Genomic DNA, 11,376 nt, shown 5'->3' on the forward strand with positions numbered 1-11,376 from the left:
ATCATTGGAGAAATGCAAATCAAAACTCCTTTGAGATATCACCTAACTCCAGTAAGATTAGCCCATATCACAAAATCCCAAAACCAGAGATGTTGGCGTGGATGTGGAGAAAAGGGAACACTTCTACACTGTTGGTGGGAATGCAAACTAATACGTTCCTTTTGGAAAGACGTCTGAAGAACACTTAAAGAATTAAAAATAGACCTGCCATTTGATCCTATAATTCCTCTACTAGGTATATATCCAGAAGACCAAAAGTTGAATTACAAAAAAGATATTTGTATCAGAATGTTTATTGCAGCCCAATTCATAATTGCTAGGTCATGGAAGAAGCCCAGGTGCTTATCGACCCATGAATGGATCAATAAGCTGTGGTATATGTACACCATAGAATACTATGCAGCCATTAATAAAGATGAAGACTTTACCTCCTTCATGTTTACATGGATGGAGCTGGAAAATTTTCTTCTTAGCAAAGTATCTCAAGAATGGAAGAAAAAATATCCAATGTACACAGACCTATTATGAAAATAAATTCATATAAGTATATGGAGAGTGAGGAGGGGTTGGAGAGAAGAGGGGTGGATGGGTGGAGAGAGGGTGACTTGAGGGATCACCTCTATGGTTTATCTTACAAGTGAATCTTTCAAAAAGTAGAGTATAAACATCTTAACACAATACCTAAGAAAATGACATGAAGGATATGTTAACCAGTTTGATGATAATATTTCAAATTGTATATGAAAACACTACACTCTACCCCATGATTGCATTAATGTATACAGCTATCATTTAATAATAAAAAAAGAAACATAAAAAATTATTTTTAAGGATAAAAATTTTGAGGAACATGTACCTTTCAAGGTTCAGAAAAATAATTTTATTTTTATCAAATTATGCTCTCATGTAATGCTAAAAATTCGCTGAAGGATGAAAATATCGAGGAGACCTTGAATTCTATTATCACCCAGTTTTTAATACGGATCTCGTGGTACCTTGATACTCAGGATATTACTGCAATATGTCTTAAAATGGTGTTCACCATAGTCCTCTTTTCGATGTTGTGAAGTTTTATCTGCAGAATGTGAGATATTATCTAAATTCAATTCACACATTTTAGTTTAAGGTTAAAATGTCCCAGGCCATCAATGAAGTGTGGGAGGAAAACCCGCTTTGTTTAATGTTAATGGAAAAATTTCACCTGTGAAATAGCTTCAGTCTGTGAAATTAAACCCCCCATTATTTTTTATGCTCCCTTCCTTGCCCTGCCCCAATTTATCCTGCCTTTGGATTCTTCCAAGAAAGTATTTACATGCCATCTTTCATAAAGTGTAAAGCATGAGATCTAAGCATGAAAAAGATCATTTCTATCACCTTGGGGGAGACCTACTCCTGCCAAGTATTACCTCTTCAAGTAGATTATAAACTTAATAAGGAGAAGGACAAAGATTTTTACCTTCCTGTAGTCTCCTAGAGCTTCACAGAGGATAGTGCTTAATAAAGATTTAATGATTTCTCAACTGAAAAAAACCCCCAAAACAAAAAAAAAGCCATCCATTTGTGTCTAGGACTGATATTAGGACTAGCTTCAATGAACAAATTAATACTCATGATTAAGGGATGGAAGATGATTTTTAGGGAAAACAGAATTCAGAAGAAAAGAGGGGTTGCAATTTTATTTTCAAATTCAAGTGGATTTAAATTAAAGTCAAAAAGACAAAGGTGGACACTTCATACAATTCAAGGGAAAATAAAACATGAAGACACTTAAAATTTAAATATTTATGCACCCAACTTAAATGCTCCCAAGTTTCTGAAACTGACCTTAATTAGTGTGAGCAATATGATATCCCATAACACCATAATAGCAGGGGAATTTAATTCTCCTCTTGTAGAGCTGGACAGATACTTTAAACAGAATATAAACAAAGATAGAAGGGACTTAAATGTGACCCTACAACAATTGTGCTTGATAGATGCATATAGAACAATCCATCCAAAAGCTAAAGAATATAGGTTATTCTTATGACCCCATGGAATATTCCCCCAAATTCATCACATACTAGGACACAAAACATACCTCAACAGAATCAATAAAATTGAAATTTCACCTGTATATTCTCAGACCACAAGGCATTAAAGTTGGAACTCAACCCCATTAAAAACATTCAACCCCACTAAAAGGCATGAATATTAAACAACCTTAAGCTGAATGACAGTTGAGTGCAGGAAGAAATAAAAGAGGAAATCATTAACTTCCTTGAGCATAACAACAATGAAGACACAAGCTTCCAAAACCTATGGGAACTGTGCAAAAGCAGTTCTGAGAGGAAAATTTATCGCTTTAGATGCTTACATTCGAAAAACAGAAAAAGAGCACATCAAACTCACAAGCCATCTTATGGAATTGGAAAAAGAAAAACAATCTAAGCCTAAACTCAGCAGAAGAAAAGAAATATCCAAAATTATATCAGAGATAAATAAAATTGAAAACAAAAAATCGTTTATGGGTGGCGCCTATGGCTCAAAGGAGTAGGGCGCCAACTCCATATGCCAGAGGTGGTGGGTTCAAACCCAGCCCCTGGCCAAAAAAATAGATCTCAGAAAATTAATGAAACAAGGAGTTTTTTTTTTTTAAATACAATAGATAAACCCTTGACCAGACTAACCAGAAATAGAAAAACAAAATCTCTAGCAACCTCAATCAGAAATTATAAAGGGGGAAATAACAATGGATGCCACAGAGATACAGGATATTATCTCTGAATACTATCAGAAACTCTATGCCCAGAAATTTGACAATGTGAAGGAAATGGATCAATATTTGGAAACACACTATCTCACTAGACTTAGCCAGGAAGAAATAGAGCTCCTGCATAGACCAATTTCAAGCACCGAGATTAAAGAAACAATAAAAAATCTTCCAAAAAAAAGCCCTGGTCCAGATGGCTTCACATGAGAATTCTATCAAACCTTCAAGGAAGAGCTTATTCCCATATTGCAGAAATTATTCCCAAAAATTGAGGGGGAAGGAATCTTCCCCAACACATTCTACGAAGCAAATATCACCCTGATACCAAAACCAGGAAAAGATCGAACTAAAAAGGAGAATTTCAGACCAATTTTACTAATGAGTATAGATGCAAAAATTCTCAAGAAAATCCTAGCCAGTAAATTACAGCTTATCATCAAAAAAGTCATACATCATGATCAAGTAGGTTTCATCCCAGGGATGCAAGCCTGGTATAACATCCACAAGTCCATAAACCTTATCCACTGTATTAACAGAAGCAAAAACAAGGACCATATGGTACCCTCAATAGATGCAGAAAAAGCGTTTGATAAAATCCAGCATCCTTTTTACTTTTTAAATTAGAACAGTGAAGAGTATAGGCATAGGTGGCACATTTTTGAAACTGATAAAAGCTATCTCTGATAAACTCACAGCTAATATTCTACTGAATGGAATAAAAGTGAAAGTTTTTCCTCTTAGAACTGGAATTAGACAAGGTTGTCCTCTGTCACCATTATTATTCAACATAGTGCTGGAAGTTCTAGCTAATACAATTTGGCAAGAAAATGAAATAAAGGGCATCCAAATGGGAGCAGAGGAGGTCGAACTCTCCTTGTTTGCTGATGATATGATCTTATACTTAGAGAACCCCAAAGACTCAACCATAAGACTCCTGAAAGTCATTAAAAAATGCAGTAATGTCTCAGGATGTAAAATAATGTCCACAAGTCAGTAGCCTTTGTATATGGCAATGACAGTCAAGATGAGAGGCTAAATAAGGACACAAATCCCTTTGCCATAGCTTCAAAGAAAATGAAATACCTAGGAATATACCTAACAAAAGAGGTGAAGGACCTCTATAATGAAAATTATGAAATGCAAGAAAGGAAATAGCAGAGGATATTAAATGGAAGAACATACCATGCACAGGGCTGGGAAGAAAGAAAATTTTTAAATATCTATACTTCCCAAAGCAATCTACAGATTCAATGCCATCCCTGTTAAAATACCAACATCATACTTTCAAGACCTGGAAAAAATGATTCTGCATTTTGTATGGAACCAGAAAAAAAAAAAAAAGCATAGCTAAAGCAGTTCTTAGTAATAAAAACAAAGCCAGGGGCATCAGCATACCAGATTTTAGGCTGTACTACAAAGCCATAGTGGTCAAGACAGCATGGTACTGGCACAAAAATAGAGACATAGACATAGGAAATGAATAGAAAACCAGGAAATGAAAGTAACATCTTCCAACCACCTAATCTTTGCTATACCAAATAAGAACACACATTGGGGGGGACAACTTCCTATTCAATAAATGGTGTTGAGAGAACTGGATAGCCATATGTAAAAGACTGAATATGGACCCACACATTTCTCCACTCATAAAAATTGATTCAAGATGGATGAAGGACTTACATTTAAGGCATAAAACAATAAAAATCCTCAAAGAAAGCATAGGAAAAACACTGGAAGATATTGGCCTAGGGAAAGACTTCATGAAGAAGATGGCCATGGTAATTGCAACAGCAACAAAAATAAACAAATGGAAGTTATTGAAACTGAAAAGCTTCTGTACAGCTAAAGAGACAACAACCAAAGCAAATAGACAACCTTAATAACTAGGATCTATAGAGAACTCAAATTAATCCACATGAAAAAAGCCAACAATCCCATATATCAATGGACAAGAGACATGAATAGAACTTTCTCTAATGAAGACAGACGAGTGGCTAACAAACATATGAAAAAATGCTCGTCATGCCTAATTATTAGAGAAACACAAATTAAAACCACCCTGAGATATCATCTAAGTCCACCAAGAATGGCCCCCATCACAAAATCTCAAAACTGCAGATGCTGACATGGATGTGGAGAGAAGGGAGCACTTGTACACTGCTGGTGGGACTGCAAACTAATGCAACCTTTTTGGAAAGATGTATGGAAAACCCTCAAAGAACTCAAGCTAGATCTCCCATTTGATCCTGCAATCCCACTACTGGGCATCTATCCAGAAGGAAAAAATCCTTTTATTATGAGGACACTTGAACTAGACTGTTCATTGCAGCTCAACTTACAATCGCCAAAATGTGGAAACAGCCTAAATGCCCACTAACCCAGGTATGGATTAACAAGCTGTGGTATATGTACACCATTGAATACTGTTCAGCCATTAAAAAAATGGAGACTTTACAGCCTTTGCATTAACCCGGATGGAAGTGGAACATATTATTCTTAGTAAAGCATCACAAGAATAGAGAAGCAGCTCTTTCCAGCCAGTGCCAAGCGATGGGCATCTCCCGGGACAACTGGCACAAGTGACACAAGACTGGGGGCAAGAGAAATCCCTACCACAAGAAGTGGAAGTATGAGTTGGGACGCCCTGCAGCTAACACTAAGATTGCCCCCTCGCCCCCTGAATACATACTGTCCGTGTTTGGGGAGGTAACAAGAAATATCGTGTCCTGAGGCTGGACATGGGAAACTTCTCTTGGGGCTCAGAGTGTTATACTAGGAAAACAAGGATCTTTTATGTTGTCTATAATGCATCTAATAATGAGCTGGTTCGTACCAAGACCTTAGTGAAGAACTGCATTGTGCTTGTTGACAGCACACCATACTGACAGTGGTATGAGTCCCACTATGCACTGCCTTTAGGCCACAAGAAAGGAGCAAAGCTGACTCCAGAAGAAGAGATTATAAACAAAAAACGTTCAAAAAAATTCAGAAGAAATATGATGAAAGGAAAAAGAACGCCAAAATAAGCAGTCTTCTGGAGAAGCAGTTCCAGCAGGGCAAGCTTCTTGCAGGCATTGCATCAAGACCAGGCCAGTGTGGCCGAGCAGATGGCTATGTGCTGGAGGGCAAAGAGCTGGAGTTCTAGCTGAGGAAAATCAAGGCCGGAAAGGCAAATAATTCTTCTGCTCTCTATCTGTTTTTTGTTTTGTTGAAGTTGTCATTGTTTAGCTGGCCCTGGGTTGGAACCTTCTAGCCTTCGCGCACGTGGTTGGTGCTGTAACCACTGTGCTACAGGCAAGAAACTTTCTTCTCTTCTGTCTTTGTTCATGTAATGAACTTTCATTATTCCAAAAAAAAAAAAAAAAAAGAATGGAGAAGCAAAAATCCTATGCACTCAATTTTGATATGAGGACAATTAATGACAGTTAATGACATGGTGGGGGTGGGGGAAGGGGAGAGAAGAGAGAGAAAGAAGGAGGGAAAGGTAGGGGAAAGGAAGAGCAGAGAGAGAGAAGGAGGGAGTGAGGTGGGGTCTTGGTGTGTGCCACACCTTTTTGGGATAAGACATGGTTGTAAAAGGGGCTTTACCTAACAAGTTCAATCAGTGTAAAAAAAAAAAAAAGAGTTACAGAGGATACCTGTCTATCCAAAATCCATCCCACAGTGCTGTCTCAGACCAGTAGATTCAGAAGATTGATGATTGGACTTAACCACATTTCTAATGCCTCCCTTCCCCTGGGATCTTATGTACTTACTGTAATAATGCAACTTAAACAGCGGTAACATGTATTCTATTAATGATCACACACACCAACAACATGCTTACTAAGAGTTGTCTCAAACTTAACTGCTATCAAAATAGTTGACATGACCAAATGAATTTCAATACACAAATGAATCACACATCTCATATTTATAGACTCAGGTTGTTTATACATATATGCACAATAGTATGTATAGTCCTTAATTTTTGAAGTATGCATGTGGCCACTAAAAGTTGAGTTATAATAGATAAGTGCTGCTGTGTGGTGTATAATTTTGGTCTCTAATTAAATGTGACATTTTGCATTTGGACTTTGGGGACAATGAATCTACTTAGAATATTTAATTGCAGACATCTGCTCAAAGAGTTTATTTTCTTTGGTGAGAAGACATGGGTAGCTCACAAGGCCAACTCCCACATTATCTTTTCCTTTCGTCACTAGTGAATACTTCATCCATTAGGCTACTCAAGATTTTGAAGATTTCCAGTGTTCTTCAAAATAAACTTTGAGTTACTTGCTTATCTTTCCCTTAGCCTTCTCACAGTTGATGAAATCTCAAATGAGGATAACTTTAAAATTATTTTCTGCTAACATATATGCATTTAGTGAATACTTGGAAAGTTTTTAGGCAAAAATTCTCCTAACAAAACTCCCGAGATGAATCTTACAACACTGGCATTTGCCTCCAAATTACTAATATGAATTATGATGCTGTGGAGAGAGTTGTCACTAGCAATAATAAACAATAACAATACCATTTACATAACTCTTTTCATTTTGTACATTCATCCTATAAAGGAATCATTTCTGATGTGTAACCATCTCTGGGGAAAACTTGGATGCTATTTAACAACTGGCCATCAGTTAGAGACTGGAAGTGAAGAATGTTTCCCAGCAGAAACTGCAGGGTATACAATGTAATTTCCCAATTTAAAATTAGTTTAGGACACTGGAGCTAATTAATGTCCATATTGTTGAAAAAGTGGCATGGGTGTAATTATGAGTACAAAGTAGTTAGGACTTCAACTGTACATTTTAGCTAAAAGACAAAACTTGTAATAATAGTGTCTTCTTGAATGTTAATTCAGTGCTGCTTAAACATTGAGTCACAGTGTGAAGCAATCAAGAGATGTAATGATTTCGTAGCTGGGTATATAATGCACACACAAAGACACACACACAGAAGAATATAAAAGTCTTTAGATTTATTGAGTGAATTTATATATTCAGTAATGCCTCCTAACACTGCCAAATGTTAATTTTACAATGCAGCTTCCCAGCTTCTTGATTCAACAGTGCAGGTGTACCCCATTATGTGAGGATTCACCAACCAGACATTTACCACAACAGAAAAGTGGGGAATAAATTCAATATATGCTTCCAGAAACCTCACGTGAACAGAAACACGCCAGCAGACAGTTTCCAAGAGCGTATACAAAATGAGTTCTCCAGTTGTCTGTACCTTGCCACAGAAACAGCAGGGTGTGACCAGCTGCTACTCATATCTCCCACAGCCTGATCTTGGATGTGCCATCAAATCTAGACTGTGGCAGTAGGGGATGAGAAGTTGCCTGCATGAAGCAAATATTTGAAACTAAAGCAAGGAGGAAAGAGCAGGGCTTCCTGTATCCCATGCCTGAATTCAGCCATGGCTTCAGGCAGGTGGCAGATGTTCTGAGTTAGTGGAGTAACTATACCCTTCTTGTGCTATAATCACCATTAGGAAGGAACAGAAAAAAAAATCAAGGACACATTCCTTACTTTATTATAGAGGTCGATGGAAAATGACAATTTATTTTCACAGAAATTTGTTTTACGAGCTGTTTTTCTTGGTGATAATTACTAGTTAAATCAAGTAATGCCCAAGTATGATGTAACATGCTATTAATTAAATGGTTAAATATTGGTAAGGCAACAATAATTTTTATAAGGTTTTATTTTATTTTATTTTTTATTTTTTTGCAGTTTTTGGCTGAGGCCGGGTTTGAACCCACCACCCCCAGTATATAGGGCCAGTGCCCTCTCCTTGAGCCACAGGTACCACCTGGCAACAATAATTTTTAAAAATCCATTTAATAACATAATTCTATCAGTTAGTTTTATCTAACATAAAACTATCCATGGGATAGAAATAAATACCCCATGGATACTTTCACTAGAAAATAACCATTTTATTCACTTGCTATGTAGTTTTAATGCCCCATGTCCAGGGATATTTTGATACTAACATTGAAATATGAAATTATTCCTTTCTTACCAACCCTTTCTCCATCAGATTAATTAGTAACAATTGTGAATTCTTAGTGTGGGGAGTGCAGTCAGGCCAATTTCTAGGATTAATTAATATTGCTAGTTATAAATCCAAATGAAATAATATTGAAGAGTGCAATACAGGATGAACTATAGAAAAACTTATCTGATGTCATTAGTCGTTAGGCCCATTGTATAAATGATTTTTATATAACTGATGTAAATCTATTGGTCTGATTTTTAATATTTAAACTATGTTTAAGAAAATATTCTAAAATGAATAAAACATTCTTTTAACTCCCTAAAGAAAATATCCATTGCATATTTCAATAGGATTATTATTTCTGTTAACTTTTGATTATTATAAATAATGGCAACTTTGTGTTGAAAAAGAGCAATGTCCCCATACGCTGCTGAGGTTGAAAGGCTGTTTTCCAAAATAGTAAGCCAATTCATATTTTTTATGCTTCAACATATTTATGGTTACCTTGTCTCTCAGGATTGTCCACTATCAGGTCTCATTGAGGTCAATGTGCCTATAAATGAATACCTTCTTTACCACATATTTAATTTACTGTTTCTGTTTTTTTTTTTTTAATTCTAGTATTTAATTAGGAAGAAGCTTTACATATTAGGATAAAGTGGAAGAAGTTAACCCAGAACTCAATCACTTCCAATCACTCATTCCTGGTCATCTCATGATAGCCATGAGAAAGAGACCTTTGACAGGAATTAAGCTTGTGTGCCGTGAGAATCTCTCTAGCCCTTAATTATTAAGTCATATGCCTGATACCTGACTGATATGCTTTGACTACTTTGCCAGCTCCTGTCATAAAATCTTCAAGCACATGGATGACTGCAATAGAAAGCCTACATAAAACCACAGCCCAGCCTGCCTACTTCAGAATAGACCATGCTGCCACCCATGCACGTGAGCAGAGTCAAGCCTTGCTGCTGAAAATGGCACTTGAGGCACATAATCTCTACCTTACACCTGCAACTTGGCTTGGAATTTTTTTTTTATATTGGCATAGTATTTTTACTTGAAATGGTAATAAAAAAGAACATACATACTCTCCTATAAAAATTGAACTTCAGTTAGAACATTTCTATGTAGCCCAGTAAGGACTTTGAGACTCCACATGGCAGTGCTGGTGTGAGCAGGTGCAGGAAGCATGGCATGGGGGCAGTGCCACTCATGACAGTTTCAGAGCAGCATTTTGGATAAAACACCAAGTAATTACGTCTGTGGCAGTTAGATACCAGTAGATTTGGAACATTGTGTCATGGGCTTGATGACAAATATTTCAGTTTCTTGTTACCAGCTTCTTATGTTCTAATAGCTAAAAATGGCAGAAACTCAGTTTCAATGTGAAAACCAATTGTAGATAATAATATTTCACTTTTACACTTTCTTAGGCAGGTCTGGGTTTAAACCCGCCACCCTTGGCATATGGGGCTGGCGCACTATTCCTTGAGCCACAGGCATCGCCCATATTTCACTTTTAAAAGAAAATAAAAAAATAAACACAGTCATAGAAGTCATTATTGTAAAGAGAATTTGCAGAAAGAAAAATGTTAAATACCAAGCTTAAGATAGACATTCAAGGTCTCAACCCTCAATAGAATATTCTTAAATTGTGGTTCTACAGTTTATTTATAAATTACATAAATATTAAGATTAAATATGTAAATAATCTTCTGCAAAAACAATCTTAATAGTGTAATTTCAAAGTAGTCATTTCAAATTTTGAAAACTAACTGGCTAAGCTTTCTACTATATCTTTAGCAATAAATTGCATCTTTGTGTCATCAGTTTTATGAATTTTAAGTAGGATTCCAATAGCCAACAAAATAAGTATAAGGAATATTTTCACATATTTAAAGTCAGACGTCATGTCTGACATAAGTTAATTTTTCTCCCATGCAAATAACCTGGATTTGTCCACTTTTTCCCATAATGATACAATTTCAAGTCTTCCAGTCATCCTTGTTTCTACTCTGTCAATGTGTTGCATTTTCTCAATGGGGATTCAGAACTGAGTATAGGAGCTTCTTAACTTACCATGGTGTTATATCCTGATAAATTCACCATACACTGAAGATATAAATCTGAATATGTTTTTCAATTTATGATATTTTCAGCTTACAAAGGATTTATATGGATTTAAGCCCATCATAAGTCAAGCGCATAGTGAATGTATCACTTTCATACCATTGTAAAACTGAAAAATTTAAGTTGAACCATGGTCAATCAGGGATGATATGTATAGTAGATGCCCCTATCCATGGTTTCCATGACCTGTGGTCCAGTGAAATAAGATATGAGTTCTGACAATTAAAGTTTGTAAACTTGCCACTGTTTGCTTACATTGGCAGATCTATACAAATGACTTGGTAAGGTTTCATAACCTTGGTATATCAGTGTCTAACATCTGTGTTTATGTAGACATATGATAGAGTCTCCCTAAGTGGTGTTCATTATCATTGTTGTGTGCTTTTGAGTGCTGTCATGAGAATGTTGGAGCTTGAAGCAGAGCAATGAACAAAGATTTCCCTTTTTTTTTTTTTTTTTTGAGACAGGGCCTCAAGCTGTCCCCCTGGGTAGAG

At 36.3% G+C, this 11,376-nt stretch overlaps 1 pseudogene; it reads left to right on the plus strand.

The window, feature by feature from the left end:
* The first annotated feature begins 5,302 nt into the window (after positions 1 to 5,302).
* Positions 5,303 to 11,376, plus strand: part of LOC100946242 — a 58,268-nt pseudogene continuing 52,194 nt past the window's right edge.

Source organism: Otolemur garnettii, unplaced genomic scaffold (genome assembly GCF_000181295.1).
Source record: "Otolemur garnettii isolate 467f Iridium unplaced genomic scaffold, OtoGar3 scaffold00125, whole genome shotgun sequence".
NCBI lineage: Eukaryota > Metazoa > Chordata > Mammalia > Primates > Galagidae > Otolemur > Otolemur garnettii.